Raw genomic sequence first — 25044 nt, 5'->3', positions numbered from 1 at the left:
GAAATTCTGCTCACAGTGACACCAGCGTAAATCTGGATTTCAAATGGTTTATAGAGGTGTCTCTGGGAGCAGACTCTTGCCTTATAAATTCCACAGCACATGTTTACTGGACATAAAAAACATTATTTAGACCACTGTGCTTGATCACAGTTTTGTGATTGCACATTTTGTATGTAACTATTATTTATAACGTCTTAGCAAACTTAGTGGGATGCAGCTAAGTTTGTGGTTGAAGACAGACATCGCTCATAATGAAAGACAGCTTAGAGGTAGGTATCCACTGCCATTCAAGTCTCTTTTTTTTAAGTAATATTTTCAAACACTATAAAAAATGCTGGAGGTTGCTTTTTTCCAGCCAGTGTAAATAAAGTGGACTTTGCATCCATGACATCATTACATGGAGCTCTTATTCAGCTGCACAAAGACATAAGTGTATACGTGAATGTGTTCTCTTACCATGTTTCTAAAATTCCAAGCTCACTAGAACTATTAATGTGATGAGCGATAGCTATTGACTGTTTAATGAAAAATAAATTAAGACACCAGCTTGTTACCATTCTGAGAACATACATCTATAAAGGAAAAGTAATAAAAAAATCTGCTTGTTTGCTCAGTTTATGGACACAAGAACTTTTCTGAACAAATGATGAAGTCAAAAATACTCCAGTTAATCACTTCACATGTCATAATGTTGAGTTAAATCGTACAGTTGGGAAAATTTGTTTTTGCCAGATTTAGGGCTTGAACCAATGTCTGCTGAAGTCAATGGATAAACTACCATCAACTTCAATGGACAGTGCATCAAGCCCCTAGAACACACTTAAAAATTGAGGGTGCTAGATTTAGAAGAGAACTCAGCATTCCGGTTCAAGTTCTATCTAAGTCTGGTAAATCACTTTTGAAAATGGGAGTTAGATTCCCAAGTCACTTCAGCTCTTTAGAAAATTTTACCCTTAGGCTATAAACTGTTTTGGTTTTATTGTTTGTTTGGTTTTTTCATTCCCGTAGTTGTCTTAGAGTCAGAGCAAGAATTTTTAAATGAAACTCTTTACTATTTGCATAACACTCATTTTCATTTGATTAAAACACTTGTACACGTTTTAACTACACTTTCCTGGAAAAACAGCAGTTTAAGTTATGGGGGAAATGTTGTGAAATGCAAAAAAAATTCCTAAATCTTAAGAAAAACTTGTAACATGCTTCTGGTTTCTTCCATCACTGTGGAGGGAAAAAAAACTGGTTACCTTTCCAAAGAGTCTTTTTTCTTTGCCAAGGACAGAAGCTCATACACAAAATCTCAGAGAGCTACAGTGTATTGTGACACACAGGATTCCTTCCTTTCCTTTTTCTTCTCTTTCCTGGGTTGGAGACCACAAAACGTTAAGCATCCTCAACTCAGCACCGAGCATCTCATATAACTAGGCTTCTCCCCTTTGCGCTCTCATACAAAATGCACATGTACACATGCACTCCCAGAGCTTATCTTTAATCAGCTTTTGATCCTTGTTAATACATTATGTGATATTAATACACATGCTACTGAGCCAAATTTGCACATTATCCAAATTGAAGGGATTGTAATCTTGTATAATTTGCACTCTCTTCTGAATCACTCATCATATAAATTACATCATCTTAGTCTCCATAAGGGCTTGTCTACATGGAAAAGTTTTATCATTTATATTGATTTTACCAGTGAAACCAATATAGTTATACTGGTATAAAACTCCCCACATGGACACTCATTCTGGAAATAGAGTGGCTTTTTTTTTTCCAGTTTATCTTAAACCCCTTCCAAAGCCACAAACTAAATTGAAACAAGCAATTTCGTGCCAGAAGAAGAGGGTCCACCCACAGGGTTGTACCAGTATAACTATACCTATTTAAATTCACTCCTTAACTTATATTGGTATAACTTTCCCTAGGTAGACAAGCCCTTAGACTTGCCTCTGAATTTGTCCCTATTTTACATGCATCAGTGTTTACGTTACACTAAAAATATGCTAAATAAATACAATAAAAAATTAAGGAATGAAATGGATTTTCACTCCAGTTGAGAACAACAACAAAAAGACACAAAGTGTAAAGCTTTATTTTCAGTTCTGCACATGGTATTGCATTTGCTCATCTCACTTAGTGTCATGTTGTGTCATACAGAGATGAAATTGAAGCATGAAATCTAGTTCAGTATCCAGATCCAACATCTGACGGGTTTCAGATTCAGTGTTCCAGTTCAGTTCCATCTCTAGTCACGTCCTGCCTTGCTAGCAGTAACGGAAAACAAAAACCAAACTTTCAAAGGGAGCTTTCAACTAAGTCTCAAAAATAGTGCCGGCATTTTTCCCATCTGTGTTTCTGGAAAAGCTGCCCTTTGTATGTGCAAACAGCTTCTGCACTTGCCAACTGTTGAGCTGATGACTGCTTTGGAAAACTTAAACCATTTGATGGCTCCACTGCCTAGGGCACATCTTGGTCCCCAGAGAAGGGAGTTAGATTTGACATTCCGGGAGAAATTCACCCCTGTGAATAGAGTCAACACAAAGCATACGCACCTCCTCAGTCCCAGTTAAGCCCTGCAAATCAAGGTGCATAGCCCTTGTGCTGGCCCTCTGCAATGGGGTGAATTTAACTCATTGCAAAAGAAAGCTGAAGGAAGAAAAATAGCTTTCACTATTAGCAGGTTACATTGTAATGAAGGTAAGGCAGTACGGGCAGTTCAGCAGGCAGCTTTTCATACAGGATGCCCACTGATACTTGGGGCACACTATCTGGTCTGAATTTTTGGCACGTTACATCTTTTTATTGATGTTAATTTAAATGTATCATTAATTGCAAGCCCAGCTACTGTGCACAGTCTTGATGCTTCCACCTTAAAAAAAAAAGGTGGGGGGAGGCAAGTACTCATAGCTCTGAGTTAATTGATACCCAAATTAGACCTTCATCAATTTTCAAGCAGGGTTATTCCCTGAGGTCATTGGAGATTTTTCGTTAGCAGCTGATGGGACAATATGGTTTAAGGTTTTGCATTTACACAAGGAAACAAAAACAGAAAAAGGCACTCCAGCTCATTAAGGACCTCTCGAGCTGGTGTAAATCAGGAGTGAATCCACTTAAATCAGTGGAGCGACATCATTGTAAAATTGATGTAAGAGACTAGAATCAGGCCCTGGCAGTGTGATTCACTAAGACAGTTGACAATTCAAAGAGCCCGAGTCTCCTTCCCTTACACCAGGGCCAATCAGAAGCAATTCCAGGTCAACTAATTTACACTAGTGTAAAATGGTTGTAAGTGAGAGGAGAATCACACTCCATGAATGCATAGTCGGCTCTGAGCCAAATCCTACAATAACCACACAGTGCCCAACACCCCCCTCTGCAGTGAGGACACACGCTGCAGAACAAATTGCAGTACAATGGAATGGAAGTGAAGATGGACACCGGAACTTTAGACCCAGATCTGTACTTCTCCAGAGGTTGAGGAGGGAAGGGGTATATTCAGTGTCCAGTTCAGACCCACTTCTACAATCTATCTTAGGTACTTATATGACCCCATCAGCAAAGTATCTGAGCACCTCACCACCTTTAATGTATTTATTCTCCCAACACCCTGAGAGGTAAAGCAGTGCTATTAAACCCATTTTACAGATGGAGAATTGAAGCACAGAAAGGCTGATTTGTCAAGGCCACACAGGAAGTCTGGTGAAGAAGAGATTTGAATCCTGGTGTCTAAAGTTTTAGGCTAGCGCCCCAGTCACTGGATCAGCCTCTCTCTCTCTCTCATTTCCTTTTCATTTCTTGGCAGGAAAGAGAAGGTGAAGAAGCAGGTGTTCTCTATTTTTGTATTCATACATCTCAGAAAACAGTATTAAAAAGAAGGAAAAGCTACTCTGTAGCCCCAGAGCCTGATGCTGCTATCGACATCTTACAGTTCTGATTTTAGCCCCCATCTGTGTTAGCAAAATGAGGCATTGCAAATGGGCACACAAACAACATTCCCTGAATGAATGATGCCACCCAGACTGCAAAACAAGACCCTAATTCTTCTGCATCCTGTATCCTATTCAAAACATAATCTTAATTTTCCATTGCTTAAAATAGCTAGAGCACATGTGTTGTGGATAGCAAAACATGTATGGCATGAAATGAATGTTATAGTTGGAACTAATCAACATTTTCCAAATTTCCAGAAGTTTTTATCATTTTTTTTCTCACTGAAAATTTTAAATTTTAACTATCATCTCTACCTACCCCCAAAAAAATTCTAAGATTTTCAGGTTTTCTGACCAGCTATAGAGCTGGTTGAAATTTTCCATTGATCCAAAAAGAAGTTTAATTTTTTAAAAGCAAACAGTAAAAAAAAAAATCTCACAGGCTTTTTTTTTATTTAATAATTTTTTCAACCAGCTCTAGCTAAGCAGTGTATTAATGCATAGTATCTAGCCAAGCAGAAAGATGGAGATATTCATGTAGCTGTGGATTATTTCAATCCCTGTGGACCAAATTCTCCCACTGACTTCAAAAGCATGACATACGTAAGGCCTGTAAGTGTTCTGTAGTCTCTCCAGCATGAAATTTCCCAGTGGAGTCTCTCTGGGTTAATGAGACCAGAATTTGGCCCACTGACCAAAAATCAAGCACAGTTGATTGGATACAAAATGATCTTAAAATTAGAGTGCTAAATTTCAATTAACATAGAAATTTCCATAACCTCTTAAACAGCCATGAAAAATGCAGCAAGGATAGTTTCTCAGGTCAGAAAAACTGCAGTTCTTCAACTTCCTTAAATTCATTAAATGAAGCCCACTAATAGCAAGATGGGTTCCCCACCCCCACTTTAGAAAAGGTTAACTATGGGCCAAAACCAGCTCCTCCCCTGGGGCCACAGAGGTCTTCAGACAGTGGAATCAGGGGATGGGGAATGGGGTACCAAAGCATCAGCAGCTGCAACTAAATACTTCTGCTGAGTGAGAGCATTGTTATACTCATAAACCAGGCCATTGATTATTCAGGAATATTTTATACATAGACTTTAATGACAGAAGGGACCATTATGCTTATGTATCCTGACTTCTTGCATAATACGTCTGTCAGAATCAAGGCAACCCAGCCCACAGTCGAGGTGTTATCAGGAGCTCAAACCCTGGCTATGCACCAGAACTCTCCTGCTGATCTTTGACCTGAGTCCCAGATTTAAGAAGACAGAGGGTAGGGAACGGAGCTCTGGCATTTCACCCCGTTCAGAACAAAAGAAACTCTGTGCTCCAAAAGTTAAAACATTGGCTTTCTTACCCTAAAGGAAAATTAGAAGTGTGCATCTGTGGTTAAATTACATTGAAACAGGAGGGGGAGCTCTCACCACATTAGCCAAGGAGGAGGGGAAGCATAGCTTAACCAAGCCAGGGAGAGGAAAGGGAGCTGTGTTTCACCACCACCACCAATGCCTCTCCTTCTTGCTTTAACCCTTAGTGTACGTTATCACCTGTATGGTGCCATGCAGCCAATAGACCAGAAGACAGTGGTTTCCTGTCACACTGAGACTGCTTGTACTCTGTTTACTGGACACTGAAGGAATGGGAGCAGGCCTTGCCTGTCTGGAAACTCTGTTTTTTTAGCCAAAGCACCGCCCAGTCCTGCCACCATGCAGTCAGAAGCTGGTGTCCTACAGCTTGTAATGCAGGTGACTGGAGTACCTATGAAGGTGCAGACAAATGACAGAGACACCTCCACCACAACACTGCCAGTAGCGGGCTGCATTTCAGCCCTAGCAGTGGCCTAGTGCAAGCTCCTCTTCCTTACCAGTCAAGACAAAGTAATGACAAATGGAGTTCAGGGCTTCCCCAGGGAAAGGAATGAGTTTGACGCTAAGGGCGTAATAGCAACTGTTAGGTTTTTCAGTGTGACAGCAGGAAGGAAGAAAATTTAAAGCCAGGCAAATCTCAGCAATACCAAACATTCAAAATCTTGAGTCAGGTTCCCCAAATCAGGAAACAGTCTTTAAAAAAATCATGATACTATTTTAAAGTAATACATTTGGGGCTATATTAATTTGCTTTGTGATACTTTAGTGTACACTTGGTTTATGTTTTCAAGCTTTTATCCACAACCATGAAGGCTAGAAATGTTTATTTTATTTTTTTAATGAAAGCGAAGATTCTCATGCACTCCCTTGTTTCCAGCAGCTAGGGCTTGGAGAAAAACACCAGACATTGCAAGACTTGCAATAAAATCATTGAGAGCTGGCAACACTGCAGCATTAGCATACCCCAATTACACCGAGCCTCACCGCAGTAAAGCTATACAGCTAGTCATGGAGGAACCTCAAAAGATTCCCAGCATGGACATTTATCCAAACCATCAGAGCCTACAAGGGACCAACTGGTCCATGCATTCCCCCTGCCTCCACTCATCAGACCCTCCTCCAACAAATCCAGTTACACTTACCTGGTGTTGTCTTCTCATCAGAAGAGACAACCTGCTAATCGCTCATGTCTTCAGCGGACAATTAAGCAGGGTAAAATCCTGGATATTCTTGGAGTGAACAAAGCGTATGACAGGCACCCATACAGCAGTGAGTCTTCCTGATAGTGCAGCATAGAGATTTTTCCAACTTGCCTCAGAGACAGAGCAGGGGATATGCAGTGACTCCTTTGAGGAAATAAATCAAAATGAAAAGGAGTTCTTGTAGCACCTTAGAGACTAACCAATTTATTTGAGCATAAGCTTTCATGAGCTACAGCTCACTTCATCAGATGCATACTGTGGAAAATACAGAAGATGTTTTTATACACACAGACCATGAAAAATGGGTGCTCATCACTACAAAAGGTTTTCTCTCCCCCCACCCCACTCTCCTGCTGGTAATAGCTTATCTAAAGTGATCACGCTCCTTACAATGTGTATGATAATCAAGGTGAGCCATTTCCAGCACAAATCCAGGGTTTAACAAGAAAGTCTCAGGAACAGTTGGGGGCGGGGGGGGGGGAGAGAGAAGGAATAAACAAGGGGAAATAGGTTACTTTTTATAATGAATCAACCATTCCCAGTCTCTATTCAAGCCTAAGTTAATTGTATCCAATTTGCAAATTAATTCCGATTCAGCAGTCTCTCGTTGGAGTCTGTTTTCAAAGTTTTTTTGTTGAAGGATAGTGACTTTGAGATCAGAAATCGCGTGACCAGAGAGATTGAAGTGTTCTCCGACTGGTTTATGAAGGTTATAATTCTTGACATCTGATTTGTGTCCATTTAACTGGACAGTCTCTACATAAAAGAATAAATGGACACCATCACAGGGCCTAGTAACATCAGCCACACTATCAGAGGCTCGTTCACCTGCACATCTGCCAATGTGATATATGCCATCATGTGCCAGCAATGCCCCTTTGCCTTGTATATTGGTCAAACTGGACAGTCTCTACGTAAAAGAATAAATGGACACAAATCAAATGTCAAGAATTATAAAGTTCATAAACCAGTCGGAGAACATTTCAATCACACTTGTCACGCAATTACAGACATGAAGGTTGCAATATTACTACAGAAAAACTTCAGAAACAGACTCCAAAGAGAGATTGCTGAATTGGAATTAATTTGCAAATTGGGTACAATTAACTTAGGCTTGAATAGAGACTGGGAACGGTTGATTCATTATAAAAAGTAACCTATTTCCCCTTGTTTATTCCTTCTCTTCCCCCCCCCCCCCCCAACTGTTCCTGAGACGTTCTTGTTAAACCCTGGATTTGTGCTGGAAATGGCCCACCTTGCTTATCATACACATTGTAAGGAGCGTGATCACTTTAGATAAGCTATTACCAGCAGGAAAGTGGGGTGGGGGGAGAGAAAATCTTTTGTAGTGATAAACACCCATTTTTTCATGGTCTGTGTGTATAAAACATCTTCTCTATTTTCCACAGTATGCATCCGATGAAGTGAGCTGTAGCTCACGAAAGCTTATGCTCAAATAAATTGGTTAGTCTCTAAGGTGCCACAAGTACTCCTTTTCTTTTTCAAATACAGACTAACACGGCTGTTACTCTGAAACCTGTCATTATGCAAGGCACTGCATTTAGCCGTATAGAATGGAAATCAAACAACTGCATGAAAAAACTTGTACAGATACAGACAGACATCATCTTCCTTTCCAAATGCAAACAGATGGACATCGTACCAAAAGGACTGCAGGTAAAAAATCCATTACAATCTACATACCACACAGACTATGCTGACAGCTTGTGCCACATGGTCTCAAAGAAACTGCGGAACCACCTGATCAACATCCTCTACAGCAAACAGGGAAAGATAAAGAATGAGCTCTCAAAACTGGATACTCTCATAAAAAACCAACCTTCCACACAAACTTTCTCGTGGCTGGACTTTACTAAAACTAGACAAGCCATTTACAACACACACTTTGCTTCTCTACAAAAGAAAAAGGACACTAAACTTTCTAAACTACTACATGTCACAAGGGGCCACAGCAATGGTTCCCTCAACCCACCCAGCAATATTGTTAACCTATCCAACTATACTCTTAGCCCAGCAGAAGCAGCTGTCCTATCTTGGGGCCTCTCCTTCTGCACCTCCACCTCCACGAACATGATACAGTTCTGTGGTGACCTAGAATCCTATTTTCAACGTCTCCGACTCAAGGAATATTTCTAACACACCTCTGAACAACATACTAATCCACAGAGACCTCCCTACCAACACTATAAAAAGAAGGATTCTAGGTGGACTCCTCCTGAAGGTCGAGACAGCAGACTGGACTTCTACATAGAGTGCTTCCACCGACGTGCATGGGCTGAAATTGAGGAAAAGCAGCATCACTTGCCCCACAACCTCAGCCGTGCAGAACACAATGCCATCCACAGCCTCAGAAACAACTCTGACATCATAATAAAAAAGGCTGACAAAGGAGGTGCTGTTGTCATCATGAATAGGTCGGAATATGAACAAGAGGCTGCTCGGCAGCTCTCCAACACCACTTTCTACAAGCCATTACCCTCTGATCCCACTGAGAGTTACCAAAAGAAACTACAGCATTTGCTCAAGAAACTCCCTGAAAAAGCACAAGATCAAATCCGCACAGACACACCCCTGGAACCTCGACCTGGGATATTCTTTGTACTACCCAAGATCCATAAACCTGGAAATCCTGGGCATCCCATCATCTCGGGCATTGGCACCCTGACAGCAGGATTGTCTGGCTATGTAGACTCCCTCCTCAGGCCCTACGCTACCAGCACTCCCAGCTACCTTCGAGACACCACTGACTTCCTGAGGAAACTATAATCCATCGGTGATCTTCCTGATAACACCATCCTGGCCACTATGGATGTAGAAGCCCTCTACACCAACATTCCACACAAAGATGGACTACAAGCCGTCAAGAACACTATCCCCGATAATGTCACGGCTAACCTGGTGGCTGAACTTTGTGACTTTGTCCTTACCCATAACTATTTTACATTTGGGGACAATGTATACCTTCAAGTCAGCGGCACTGCTATGGATACCCACATGGCCCCACAGTATGCCTACATTTTTATGGCATTTTTATTTTTAGAACAACGCTTCCTCAGCTCTCGTCCCCTGATGCCCCTACTCTACTTGCGCTATATTGATGATATCATCATCTGGACCCATGGAAAAGAAGCCCTTGAGGAATTCCACCATGATTTCAACAATTTCCATCCCACCATCAACCTCAGCCTGGTCCAGTCCACACAAGAGATCCACTTCCTGGACACTACAGTGCTAATAAACGATGGTCACATAAACACCACCCTATACCGGAAACCTACTGACCGCTATTCCTACCTACATGCCTCCAGCTTTCACCCAGACTACACCACACGATCCATTGTCTACAGCCAAGCTCTGAGATACAACCGCATTTGCTCCAACCCCTCAGACAGAGACAAACACCTACAAGATCTCTATCAAGCATTCTTACAACTACAGTACCCACCTGCGGAAGTGAAGAAACAGATTGATAGAGCCAGAAGAGTTCCCAGAAGTCACCTACTACAGGACAGGCCTAACAAAGAAAATAACAGAACGCCACTAGCCGTCACCTTCAGCCCCCAACTAAAACCCCTCCAATGCATTATCACGGATCTACAACCTATCCTGAAGGATGACCCAACACTCTCACAAACCTTGGGAGACAGGCCAGTCCTTGCCTACAGACAGGCCCCCAACCTAAAGCAAATACTCACCAGCAACCACATACCACACAACAGAACCACTAACCCAGGAACCTATCCTTGCAACAAAGCCCATTGCCAACTGTGCCCATATATCTATTCAGGGGACACCATCACAGGGCCTAATAACATCAGCCACACTATCAGAGGCTCGTTCACCTGCACATCTGCCAATGTGATATATGCCATCATGTGCCAGCAATGCCCCTTTGTCTTGTATATTGGTCGAACTGGACAGTCTCTACGTAAAAGAATAAATGGACACAAATCTGACATCAAGAATTATAACATTCATAAACCAGTCGGAGAACACTTCAATCTCTCAAGATTACAGACATGAAAGTTGCGATATTACAACAGAAAAACTTCAGAAACAGACTCCAAAGAGAGATTGCTGAATTGGAATTAATTTGCAAATTGGATACAATTAACTTAGGCTTGAACAGAGACTGGGAATGGTTGATTCATTATAAAAAGTAACCTATTTCCCATTTCCCCTTGCTTATTCCTTCTTTCCCCCCCCCCCCCAAATGTTCCTCAGACGTTCTTGTTAAACCCTGGATTTGTGCTGGAAATGGCCCACCTTGATTATCATACACATTGTAAGGAGAGTGATCACTTTAGATAAGCTATTACCAACAGGAGAATGGGTTTGTGGGGTGGGGGGAGAAAACCTGGATTTGTGCTGGAAATGGCCCACCTTGATTATCATAAACATTGTAAGGAGCGTGATCACTTTAGATAAGCTATTACCTGCAGGAAAGTGGGGTAGGGGGAGAGAAAACCTTTTGTAGTGATAAACACCCATTTTTTCATGGTCTGTGTGTATAAAAACATCTTCTCTATTTTCCACAGTATGCATCCGATGAAGTGAGCTGTAGCTCACGAAAGCTTATGCTCAAATAAATTGGTTAGTCTCTAAGGTGCCACAAGTACTCCTTTTCTTTTTGCGAATACAGACTAACACGGCTGTTACTCTTAGTGAGCAGAGGCATCTATCCCAGCAAGAGGGGTAAGGCTTAGCACACACATGCTCCGACCATCGCCTCCCCTTGGCTACCTTAGGCTACCCTCTCTAGCCTGCTGGCTTTTGTAAATTGCATTCTAAGGTGCCGGTCTTTCCCAATTCATTGTATAGGTGGCCTAAGGGCCTTGCTCAGGCTTTTTGAATCATGATGAATTTTCTAGGTCTCTCAAACTTGGGCGTTGTGATGCTCAGAGACACAACACCTAAATCCTTTTGAACATTCAGCCTTGAGTGCTTCTTTTCTTTTCTTGGCCAAGGTCTCAAACAGTTTTTCAGAATTTTTGTTTTGCAGGCAATGTCTAAAATAGTTGGTTTTGTCCTGATTCGGAAAGAAAAATTTTGAAAGTCAAAATGTCCTACCAAAAATGGAAATTCTGAGTTTTGACCAACTCTAGTCATTATGGAGATCACATGGCACTTACAAAATATGACTCCAAAACTTTCATGAGCCAAGGACAGTTTTCACTAATATGGTTAGATTATTGCTTTAGACGTAAAGGAGGTCATCCCCCTTTAAGAATGCTTTTTAAATCTGTTTCTACACTCTTGTCAGGCAAAGGAATCTCACAATATGTGCTAATGCTCAGGCAAGTTCTTTAAGGATTGAGGGGCTTGAAAATACAAATTAAACAAAGAACAGAAAACATGCTGTTCTCACAAAACTCCATAGTTTCTCTTGCCACTCAGGTAATCTCCACATGCTCAATAAGGAGGATTTGAAGCACCATCCAGCTCTCAAGCTAAACAATTACTAAGCAGAAAACCTTGAGTTACACGCCAATGACACATGGATATGCACTCCATAAATGTGTTCCTCTAAATGGAATAAATATATTAACACTTAGCCTCAAGGGGAAAAATGCTATTCAAAGTGGAAGGAACAAAAACATTTAGGAAGTTTATTTTACACTAAGTTCTGCCTGCAACAAATAATGTAGAACAACTGTATTGACAATTTGTAGGTACTTCTGTGTTTTTAATTATTGTTAAACACTGACAGTTTACTTGACATTATACAAACTGTGGATGAAAGCACATTCCCTGATCCTACAAACATTGACCCATACATGCAAATTTTACTCATGAGTGAAATTATGTATGTGTTTAAGTGTTTCCAGAATTGGGGCCTAAATCTTTATTACAACTAGATTTATCATGATAGGTGTGGTACAGTGGAGATATTAGGGTTGACAGGTGTCCGGTTTTCGACCGGAACGCCTGGTTGAAAAGGGACCCTGGCAGCTCCGGTCAGCACTGCGTACTGGGCCATTAAAAGTCTGGTTGGTGGGGCAGACTGGTTCCCTATCTGGCTCCCCAGAAATGGCGACATGTCCCTCAGCTCCTAGGCGAAAGCACGGCTAGGGGGCCCCCGCGCGCTGTCCCCACCCCGAGTGCCGGCTCCGCAGCTCCCATTAGCTAGGAACCGCAGCCAATGGGAGCTGCGGTGGTGGCGCCTACGGGTAGAGGCAGCATGCAGTGCCGCCTGGCCGCGTCTCTACCAAGGGATATATCGCAGCTTCCGGGGAGCCCCCCCCCGCAAGGTAAGTGCCGCTCAGACCCCACACCCCAACCCACTGCCCCAGCCCTGAGCCCCTTCCCACACCCAACCCCCCTCCCAGAGCCTGCACCCCACACCTCCTCCAGAGCCCGTTCCCGCACCCAAGCTCCCTCCCAGAGTCCGCACCCTGCACCCCCCACCCACACTCCAACCCCCTACCCTAGCCCCCTCCCACATCCAAACTCCCTCCCAAAGCCCGCACCCCGCATCTCCCAGCACCCCAACCCCCTGCCCTAGCCCAGAGCCCACTCCTGCACCCTCAACCCCTCATTTTTGGCCCAACCCTGGAGCCTGTATCCCCAGCCCAGAGCCCCTACCCCCTCCCACACCCAATCCCCTGCCTCAGCCCAGAACTGCCTCCCACACTCCAAACCCTGCGACTTCACTCCCCAGCCCATAGCCCCTTCCTGCACCCAAAACCCCTCATCCCTGGCCCACCCCAGAGCCCACACCCCAATCCCCTGCTGCAGCCCAGAACCTGCTCCCATACCCTGAACCCCTCATTTCTGGTCCCACCCCAGAGCCTGCACTCCCTGTCCCAGCCCAGTGAAAATGAGCAAGTGAGTGAGGGTGGTGGAGAGCAAGAGACAGAGGGAGAGGGGATGGAGTTAGTGGGGGGGCGGGGCCTCGGAAAAGGGGCAGGGCAAGGGTGTTCGGTTTTGTGCCATTAGAAAGTTGGCAACCCTAATAGATGTCAATGCACTAGGCCCAATACTGCAACACTTTTGCATTTACATATGCGAGTAGTTCCCTCAAATTCAATGAGACTACTTATGTTAGTAAAGTTATGCTTGTACATAAGTGTTTTCAGGATCAGGGCCATCATTTGAAAAACCTGCAGTCAGTCTTCTGCAAAAGTCATGAAACTATGACTCTTCACCTATCTTCTGAAGAGATTCACTGAGCCGTCTTTAAGCATGCCTGGGTGTACCAGGAAAATGGGAGAGACAAAGCATAAACCCACTTAAAATCAAATGAATAAATACATAGTAAATTGGCCTGTGGAGTAAATTGCTTATCAGAGAGAGTGTAATCAAATAAATCGTGCAGATTAAAATACAACTTTTAAAATCATTGTTAGCTTAGATTTTTGTTTCATAACGTTTTGTGTAACTAAGATTTAACAATTCTGTGCAAGGTTTATTAGCGCCACCTAGTGCTAGTATTTAGAAAGTGACACCACACTACTCGTCCCCACTAAGCCATTGAGTAAGCAATATACCCACTGTTGTCCTTGCTATTGCTAGAAATATAAGATGCAGAGTCACAGGCTTTGTTTTGGCATCATCCATAAAGACTGAGTGTCAAATTAATAACCTGGATCACAGTAAATCAGACATGGAAACAGTCTGTCAAGATCTGATCACAACGCTAGTGCTGATTCTTTAGCAAATCAGGTTGCTGCCAGACACTGGAACCTTCTCATTGTCAGACTGAAGGCTGTGTAATGGCCATCTTGCCCATTCTTGATGAAGCGTTTGGTTTCAAAGCTAACAGCTGTCTTTTTGCTTTGTTAGAATGCATTTTATTTGCTCTTCCTTTTTTAGGAAATAAACAATAAAATAATGATTGGTTAAAAGAAAATAAGAAACAGGGACAGTTAGATTCATTTTCCCTCATTTTAATGGGGTTTAAACACCATTTAAAATGACACACATTTCATATCGATTGCACATGTCCATCTGTCCACACGGCGTATATCTGTATCCATAGATGAGATCACCCCCACTTTCCTTCCCACTCCAGCTCCTTTACATCAGATAAAGAGACTGGCATGGCAGAAAGGGGCCTTAAAAGCCTCATATTCAGGCAGGGGAGGATTCCCCTGCTGCAGGCTCTCCGGTTGACAGCTGTAAGGCTGCCCTCTAATTACCCGCCCTCACCAACTCTAGTGTAGGAGGCAGAGCAGGATAGGGCAGGGAGTGGGAAGGGCGTGTCAGGTCAAGGTTGCAGCATAGGATGCTACAGATATTCTGAGCAGCACTGTAGCCCAGGAGCCTGACGTAATTTAGACAGCCCCCCAGAGCTTTCCAAATTAAGCTGGAGGCCCCAGAGGGGCCCCTCCTCCGAGCTCAGAGCTCTGTTATGGGCCTCTGAGAGCTGCAGCACAGAATCTCACCCATAGCCATTATGTTCCTGTACAAGAAAGATGGGAAACTAAAAAGACAACATACCACACGTTCAGCATCCAAAAAAAAAAAAATGACGACTATCATTTATTTATTATAGCACCCTCCAGGGTCTGTACCTTCACATCATGAGGGGGTTTATAGTGAAGTTGACCACCTGTGTCCTTGTGACCCAAATGGCCACGGAGGCGAAAATGACCAACAAAGCCTTGTGAAAGGGCCATTCCGGGATCCTGCAGATTGAGCTGCATGGAACTCAATACACAAGGAGGGGATGCCTCTTTGGGATCTGCCATGATGATGGTGATGATCATTTATTATATCATCCCTCTGCGCTCAATGCTTTCTGAGCATTCAAGAAGGAGGGTCTCTACTCGAAGGAGCTCACAGGCTAAGAACAGATAGACAAAGAAATAAAGGTTAGGGTTAGGGGAACAACAATATCCACATCAGCTCAATTCATTGAAGGTTGCATGTCAGAAGTAGGTCTTTAATAAGGGTTTAAATGTGTACAGTGTGGGGGCCATGTAAATGAGCCCATGGTGGTTGTATAATACACAAGAGACCACATACAAGGTACTGAGGTGAACGTGCAAGAAACTGACAAATAGGTGGACAAGATTTATTTGCACTGAAATAAAATAACTGAATAATTAAAAAATTCTATTTTTATAACAAATTAGTTCATGCAGACTGCAATGATAGCTTGGAGCAAATCCTTAATCTTTTATTACTTGAAAGCATGGAACTCAGCACTCAGACATCTAATGAAAAACTCATTTTAGGAATAACTCAGTAAGCCAGTACATTTCAGAGATGAGTTTGGCCCAAAATCCTAAGAGTGACCACTGATCGCTTCATTTACTAGTTTTATTTACTAAATAAAAAGGTGGCATTTTCTATTTCAGTCTTAAATTGAATCTGCTTCAACCCAACTGGAAAATAAGTGGATTCGAGGAGTGACTTCCAGACTTTATGATCACAGTTTTCAGCCAACAAAGAAAAAGTAGCCAGTTTTAGTTCATTTTAAAATTGCTTGCCTCTCAACAAATTGTGAAGGATGCATGGGTGTATGTTAGGGATGGATAATTTGTTTCTGATACAATAAGAATGCCTGTGAGCTGTTGTACGGTAACTCAAACCCTCAACTTTTTGAGGGTTTAAAAATGTTCAGATAATCATTAAGAGCACGTACATAAGAGAGATGATATGCACACACATGAGTGGTTCTTGGTTTATACAGGATACCAAAATACCATAAGACCCATGAAAAGGCAGAATGGTCTAATCGTCTGAGCAGTAGTAGGTAACTAATGCCACAAGGCAGCAAAGCCTTTGCATATATGTTTAACTTAACTTTATGGGTGCCATTCAAGGCAAACTTTATCAGGCAAACCAATTTCTCCTTTCATCATGGTCTTGTGATACGACGTTTACACCACACAAGATACTAAAGATTAATATGACAGGTTTCAGAGTAACAGCCGTGTTAGTCTGTATTCGCAAAAAGAAAAGGAGTACTTGTGCCACTTTAGAGACTAACCAATTTATTTGAGCATAAGCTTTCGTGAGCTACAGCTCACTTCATCGGATGCATACTGTGGAAAACACAGAAGATGTTCTTATACATACAAACCATGAAAAAATGGGTGCTTATCACTACAAAAGGTTTTCTCTCCCCCCACCCCACTCTCCTGCTGTTAATAGCTTATCTAAAGTGATCACTCTCCTTACAATGTGTATGATAATCAAAGTGGGCCATTTCCAGCACAAATCCAGGGTTTAACAAGAACGTCTGAGGAACGTTCTTTTTTTTTTTTTATATATTTTTTTACTTTTGCGAATACAGACTAACACGGCTGTTACTCTGAAACCTGTCATTATGCAAGGCACTGCATTTAGCCGTATGGAGTGGAAATCAATCAACTGCATGAAAAAACTTGTACAGATACAGACAGACATCATCTTCCTTTCCAAATGCAAGCAGACGGACATCGTACCAAAAGGACTGAAGGTAAAAAATCCATTGCAATCTACATACCACACAGACCATGCTGACAGCTTGTGCCACATGGTCTCAAAGAAACTGCGGAACCACCTGATCAACATCCTCTACAGCAAACAGGGAAAGATAAAGAATGAGCTCTCAAAACTGGATACTCTCATAAAAAACCAACCTTCCACACAAACTTCCTCGTGGCTGGACTTTACTAAAACTAGACAAGCCATTTACAACACACACTTTGCTTCTCTACAAAAGAAAAAGGACACTAAACTTTCTAAACTACTACATGTCACAAGGGGCCACAGCAATGGTTCCCTCAACCCACCCAGCAATATTGTTAACCTATCCAACTATACTCTTAGCCCAGCAGAAGCAGCTGTCCTATCTTGGGGCCTCTCCTTCTGCACCTCCACCCCCACGAACATGATACAGTTCTGTGGTGACCTAGAATCCTATTTTCAACGTCTCCGACTCAAGGAATATTTCTAACACACCTCTGAACAACATACTAATCCACAGAGACCTCCCTACCAACACTATAAAAAGAAGGATTCTAGGTGGACTCCTCCTGAAGGTCGAGACAGCAGACTGGATTTCTACATAGAGTGCTTCCACCGACGTGCATGGGCTGAAATTGAGGAAAAGCAGCATCACTTGCCCCACAACCTCAGCCGTGCAGAACAATGCCATCCACAGCCTCAGAAACAACTCTGACATCATAATCAAAAAGGCTGACAAAGGAGGTGCTGTTGTCATCATGAATAGGTCAGAATATGAACAAGAGGCTGCTCGGCAGCTCTCCAACACCACTTTCTACAAGCCATTACCCTCTGATCCCACTGAGAGTTACCAAAAGAAACTACAGCATTTGCTCAAGAAACTCCCTGAAAAAGCACAAGATCAAATCCACACAGACACACCCCTAGAACCTTGACCTGGGATATTCTATGTACTACCCAAGATCCATAAACCTGGAAATCCTGGGCGCCCCGTCATCTCAGGCATTGGCACCCTGACAGCAGGATTGTCTGGCTATGTAGACTCCCTCCTCAGGCCCTACGCTACCAGCACTCCCAGCTACCTTCGAGACACCACTGACTTCCTAAGGAAACTACAATCCATCGGTGATCTTCCTGATAACACCATCCTGGCCACTATGGATGTAGAAGCCCTCTACACCAACATTCCACACAAAGATGGACTACAAGCCGTCAAAAACACTATCCCCGATAATGTCACGGCTAACCTGGTGGCTGAACTTTGTGACTTTGTCCTTACCCATAACTATTTTACATTTGGGGACAATGTATACCTTCAAATCAGCGGCACTGCTATGGGTACCCGCATGGCCACACAGTATGCCTACATTTTTATGGCATTTTTATTTTTAGAACAACGCTTCCTCAGCTCTCGTCCCCTGATGCCCCTATTCTACTTGCGCTATATTGATGACATCTTCATCATCTGGACCCATGGAAAAGAAGCCCTTGAGGAATTCCACCATGATTTCAACAAATTTCATCCCACCATCAACCTCAGCCTGGTCCAGTCCACACAAGAGATCCACTTCCTGGACACTACAGTGCTAATAAACGATGGTCACATAAACACCACCCTATACCGGAAACCTACTGACCGCTATTCCTACCTACATGCCTCCAGCTTTCACCCTGACTACACCACACGATCCATTGTCTACCGCCAATTTCTGTGATACAACCGCATTTGCTCCAACCCCTCAGACAGAGACAAACACCTACAAGATCTCTATCAAGCATTCTTACAACTACAGTATCCAGCTGCGGAAGTGAAGAAACAGATTGATAGAGCCAGATGAGTTCCCAGAAGTCACCTACTACAGGACAGGCCTAACAAAGAAAATAACAGAATGCCACTAGCCGCCACCTTCAGCCCCCAACTAAAACCCCTCCAATGCATTATTAAGGATCTACAACCTATCCTGAAGGATGACCCAACACTCTCACAAATCTTGGGAGACAGGCCAGTCCTTGCCTACAGACAGCCCCCCAACCTAAAGCAAATACTCACCAGCAACCACATACCACACAACAGAACCACTAACCCAGGAACCTATCCTTGCAACAAAGCCAGTTGCCAACTGTGCCCACATATCTATTCAGGGGATACCATCACAGGGCCTAATAACATCAGCCACACTATCAGAGGCTCGTTCACCTGCACATCTACCAATGTGATATATGCCATCATGTGCCAGCAATGCTCCTCTGCCATGTACATTGGTCAAACTGGACAGTCTCTAAGTAAAAGAATAAATGGACACAAATCAGATGTCAAGAATTATAACATTCATAAACCAGTCGGAGAACACTTCAATCTCTCTGGTCACGCGATTACAGACATGAAAGTTGCGATATTACAACAGAAAAACTTCAAAACCAGACTCCAGCGAGAAACTGTTGAATTGGAATTCATTTGCAAATTGGATACAATTAACTTAGGCTTGAATAGAGACTGGGAGTGGCTAAGTCATTATGCAAGGTAACCTATTTCCCCTTGTTTTTTCCTACCCACCGCCCTCCCCCTTCCTCAGACATTCTTGTTAAACCCTGGATTTGTGCTGGAAATGGCCCACCTTGATTATCATACACATTGTAAGGAGAGTGATCACTTTAGATAAGCTATTACCAGCAGGAGAGTGGGGTGGGGAGAGAGAAAACCTTTTGTAGTGATTAAACACCCATTTTTTCATGGTTTGTATGTATAAGAACATCTTCTGTATTTTTCACAGTATGCATCCGATGAAGTGAGCTGTAGCTCACGAAAGCTTATGCTCATTTAAATTGGTTAGTCTCTAAGGTGCCACAAGTACTCATTTTTTTTTAAAGATTAATATGGGGCTCAAAGGCCAATTAACCAGCCTGTGTGCACCTAGGGGGAAAAACCAGGTCAAATGAGAAATAAAGCCCAGGTGGGTGAAAGCAAGGTTTTGTCTCCATAAGGAGGCTGAGTGAACCCAGTTGAGGAGAGAATGTGGAAAGTGCTGTCTTTCTGGGAAGCAATCAGAAGGGAAGGGAAGGCTGGGAGGAGGAAAAAGGAGAAAAAAAGATCAGCTAGGTATCTGCAGGAGTAAGCTCGAGAACTAAGATGGGGTCCAGCTAGAGTCTGCTGGAATCCCTGATCCAGGACAGGAGTGTGCCAACCCCTGGAATGGGGAACTGATTTATCCAGGGGAAGCAGAGCCATACCTGTGCTAACTGAGCATTGCTGGGCTGAAGGTTTAAGGGACGAGGGGTGTTTGTTTGAAGGTTGATAACAGACTCTGTGGCCAGGAAGGGGCTGGACCCTGCAAAGCAGTCTGGCTAAAGAGTCAGGACACTCCTATAGGTGGAGTAAGCCAAATGACAGTGAGGGAAACTGAGGGCCATGTTGCTGCAGTCCTGCATCCAGCCTGGAGAGGACAGGGTAGAGTGGCAACTTTACCACAGTATAAATAAATATGCAGTCTATACATCCAGCAGGGGCTACCCAACCATCTTGGAGCAGATTTATGTGCACAGGCATTTTTATTAACTCCTACCACCTGAATGTACCCCATGCATGTTACAGGTGCTGCCTTTTAGTGTTGTCTGGGCATCAGCATTACTACCGTTGTCTCTTTGCTACTGTGTTTTGCAAAATCTCCTACTATGTATAACTATCTGTCTCCTCTAGTTGTGGGCCTATCTTCTGCCACATTTATAAGGAAATGCAAGTGTAAATGCACTGATCACGTCTAAATGGCATTGCGCAGGGCATGCATAGTCCCTCACAGAGGGTGATGTTTGAGGTGGAGTTGGTCCTCCCTGGAAGAACCAGGGGGATCTAAAGTAATGTGGCTCTGAGTTCCTAACATCTATGGCAAACAGCATGGCTGAATTGTGTTTCTGTTTCAGCTCATATGCTAGAACAGTAGACAGAGGTCTACACTGCAGGCCCATGCCCTGAGTCTGGGTTAGGGGATTCATTTCATTCCCTCAGCCGTTGTATATTTCACCCCTAAAGTCTGATTACTCAATCCAAATCCAAATTCTGTAGTTCAAGCCTCTCTCTAATTATTTCTATTTAAATCTCACTTTAAAATGTCTCTTATAATATGTTGCCTATGTCTCTTATAATGCTTCTCCTCACCCCCTAATCTAGTAGGATTACAATTGAATGTATGGCTTAAAAAGCTGAAAGCATTTTTCTTTCCTTTATATTATATATTCTTTGTTGCACAGTAAACATTGATACCATAAGGTGGGGTGGATGTTTTTGTATTAAAGATGCTATACAGAAAATTGGTTTATTACTTTGAGCTGTTTTTCCACCTCCTTTTCTGTTACAAATTATTTATGGCCAGTTATTTTAGTTTTTAAATACAGCAGAGAAGCTGGATCTAGAGACATCTGTTAGCATTAAAGACACTTTGTTTTTCTTCAGACTGGGAAATCCCCATGAATAAGAGAAGGAAATATAGGGGTTTTCCCTGAGCAACAGAGAAGTGTTTTTAAAGTGTTGTTGAAACAGGACCTGTGACAATCAACTTGGGAATGCTCTGTATCATTAGGAGTGACTCAGTAGGCTTGTTTGGGCAAAAAAGTTGTCCAAAAACTTTACAGGGATTTAATAGCAATGAACACTTTATTTATTGGTCTGTGGGATGGTGTCTTTGTCTTCTAACGTACCCCAAGGCAAGTGGAGGAACAAGGAAGCAGGACTAACAGTTACCAGGATTTTGTTCAGCTGGCTTTGTAAGGTCTGCTGATGACATGCTTGGGGCAAATGTCCCATCTGTCTGGACTACTCTTTTCTAATGGGACAAAGCAGGTGAGCCTGCCTTGGATTCAGCTCCTCTGGATTCTTTCCCACAAACCATCATATGAAGCAGCCTGAACTGATATTAACTTCCACCATTACCATGTATGTAGCTATGGTGGCAGGGGGAGGATGGGAAACATGGCTACTGCCCATATGACCATAGGCCAACAAAAGCAAGTGGAGCAAGGTAGCAGAGGGGAGTTAAGGATCAATGTGTGATGCTTTTACATTTGCATTTATAAGTAAGTGATGGAATCATGGTATTGCACAGTATTTTCCATTATTAAGCTACCGCAGTAATGTGTATTATCTCCAAGTGGCAAATGTAAAGATTTTATTGGTGACTGCTGTGTTGGGGTCAAGTTCTGCTAGTGGATGGATGTACATATGAGGTTCCCATTGAATTCTATGGGGACTTCATGTGTAGCCACAGGCATGAAGCTGCTTTTGAAATAAAAATCCTCTTTCTCTTTACACAAAAAGAGAAAATATTAGTAAAGAGGTCAGAGAAAACGTATCTGATGTCAGGCCACCAGGCAGACAACAACTGATAAGAGCAATACAAACACCTTTTAGTCACACACAGGCAGCCATAAAAACAAGATTAAATGAGAGGGGGAAATGGCAACATACAGAAGAGGATGTGTTTTATGGCTGTTTGAGGAACCTGGCCACTAAATTGCTACAACGTGTCATCAATAGTAAAACTAATAGGAACGCAGTCCCTTTGTTTTGTCCAGTCCCATGAATACCACACTACATTTCACAGGCATGTGACAGGAGACACAACTTGACTGTAATATGAAGTGAATATTGCAATACACCATTTTTTTGGTTCCACCTAAAATAAGTATATGAATATAAAAGCTACCACACAATGCCTGCTTTCCTCAGAATTTTTTTTTAATGCTACGTGCATGCCTCATGAGCATTATAGTTTGGCTGTCTCATGCCCCATTTTCCTCTATGGGCTAGGCTCTCCACCCACATTACTTCCTTCCTTTTGCATCATGGGCAGGATCTCAGATTACTCAACACAGAGAGACTATGATGCATCATGGGAGATGTAGTCTGAAGAGAATCCTGGCCTATAGAGAATAATGGGAGCATGAAGCACCAGAACTACAACTCCTATGAGGCACTGTACCAATATTTCCAAATCAAAAGTTTTAATTTTTTGGCCAAAATATTTTGGTATTGGAATTTTTGCTGCTCAAAAATTATCGAGTTGAATTGTTTTTCAAGTTATTGTTTCAGTTTTTAAATGGAAAATTTTTTGACCAGCTCTACTAAATAACTTTGTAGTGCTCGTATCAGGGAAAGTAAGCTACAGCATTTACTTTATTGGGAGATTCTACGAGGGAGCAACCATCCAATCACTATGTTCACAAAACCTGGCCTCAAAGGTGATGTTTGGAAAATCCTTAAGGTTGATAGCTATGTATGAGAGATATAAGGACCCCATGAACATTACACCTGTGAGATAAAGGACATTTATATATATTAGAGGAAACCCAGCTGGATGTGGATACGTAAACTGCTGTTCTACACAGATCTTGTCTGCACACAGAAGTACCACTTGAACTATACCGGTATAGTTACACCAGTATCACCCCCTACTGTGAATACAGTTATTACTGGTAGAAGAGTGCTTTTAGTGGTATGGCATATTTCCATACTGGAAGAGGATTAAGCTACACTGGCAGTTTTATACTGGTATAACGGTGTCCATATTAGGGGTTGTACTAGTATGACTATTTTAGTTAAAAGAAAAATCAAACCGCTAACTGACATATTTATAGTGTTGCAAAAACTGAGGTTATACTACACATCAGAGAAGTGACTAAAACTGCAACATGTGGTTACATGTTTACTCTGGGTCATTGACTTCCAGTTTAAAAATTAATTGTGCTTGAGGGGTTTTTTGGGTTTTTTTTTAAACCTACCTGCTCTGAAAACTCAATCTGAAATCTAAATTAAAAACGGTTTGAGATTTGGGTTTATTTTACTACAATTAGTCCTGTAGAGTCAACACAGTTATTTGAGTTAGATGGTTAACTAATTTCCAAATTCTGCACACACTTCCACTAGTGCAGGCTCACTGAAAACAGTGAGGCTACCCAGTCAAAAATGAGGACAGAATTTGGAAACAACAGGGATGCATGGGGGCAAACAAGAGCAGGCTCTACAGTTACACAGGAAAACAGACCTACTTAGGGACACGCGAATTAACCACCACAACAGGCAGAATTAGACAACTTTATGCTATTTAAGAGAATACCAGAATTATTATTGACATGCTACAAACATTTCAATAGGTCACTTAAGCATTATAGCATCCTAGTCATAATTTCCTTCATAGTCTTCTAAAAGTGTTTACTTCTACTTACCTTCTATTTTAATTATCTTTATGTGCCTGAGCCTACTCCCACATATTTTGCCAACCCTTTAAAAAAGGTTCACTTCAGTTTTTATTTACAATGACTTGGTTTACAATTTCATTTCCCAGAGAGATCTAGAATAATTCAGTTTAGAGCTTCTAGATTATTTCCCCTTTTGCTATCTCACATATCCCTTCCACTCCCTCATTACAAGGCTGTGACAAGCAAGATGAGCTGTGATTTTACATCATCTGAGTCCCTGTGTGTCAAAAGAAGTTGGGCTTATCAGGGCCCGACACCTTAACTTCTTCCGCTTTGAAGTCTTAAGGAATTCTTGTTCAGTATGGGGGGAGGGGGGGTTAGTAAACTAACCGCAGCAGACTCTGATTCATCTTTATACTGTCTAACTTTGATCCTTTCAGGTGTTTTATGGAGGAATGCAATCTCAATCATAAAGCGAACTTTTTCCCGCACCAACACCTCAGCATTGTGTGGGCAGTTTTCTCCGTTTGTTTGCTTTCCTTTACTTGTGAGATCTGTTTCTGATCGCATATTCAAAAGAACACCTTTCTGGGTGTCTTGTAACCAGCATAAGCATTATGTTGCTGCTCTTTTTAGAACACAATGTGCTCTCCAATAACCTCTTTGAGTATTACAGGCCTGCTGAAATAATTATTTATTAGCTACCAGCAATGTCCTTGATGCTGTGCAAGATACAAATAAAGACAGCTCTTCCCCCGGGAGTCTACAACAGACATAGAAAAGAAAAGCCACAATGAGAGGTCCAGAGGAAGAAATTAAATAAGAATAAATATTATTCCTATTACAATTGTGCCTCGAGGCTATGGCACCGTTATCCTAGACTCTGATCAGCAGCGTAGCAAGTGAGAGTCACTGCCCCGGAGACCTTACAAGCTA

General features: G+C 42.3%; 1 protein-coding gene across 14 annotated transcripts in view; it reads right to left on the bottom strand.

Moving 5' to 3' along the window:
• The window catches only part of DMRTA1 (DMRT like family A1), a 238354-nt gene that overhangs the window by 86376 nt on the left and 126934 nt on the right, over nucleotides 1–25044 (bottom strand). For 13 of the 14 annotated variants that reach the window (XR_013346219.1, XR_013346231.1, XR_013346227.1 and 10 more), the window contains one exon: nucleotides 14396–15310. The gene's annotated coding sequence lies outside the window, so the exon portion shown is untranslated. Of the gene's footprint in view, nucleotides 1–6441; nucleotides 6646–14395; nucleotides 15311–25044 lie in introns of those variants that run through there. The other variant, XR_013346228.1, reaches the window with a different exon arrangement.

This window comes from Eretmochelys imbricata, chromosome 5, assembly GCF_965152235.1.
Source record: "Eretmochelys imbricata isolate rEreImb1 chromosome 5, rEreImb1.hap1, whole genome shotgun sequence".
NCBI lineage: Eukaryota > Metazoa > Chordata > Testudines > Cheloniidae > Eretmochelys > Eretmochelys imbricata.
The sequence above is the reverse complement of the archived record's forward strand: the minus strand, read 5'-3'. Positions and strand labels throughout refer to the sequence as shown.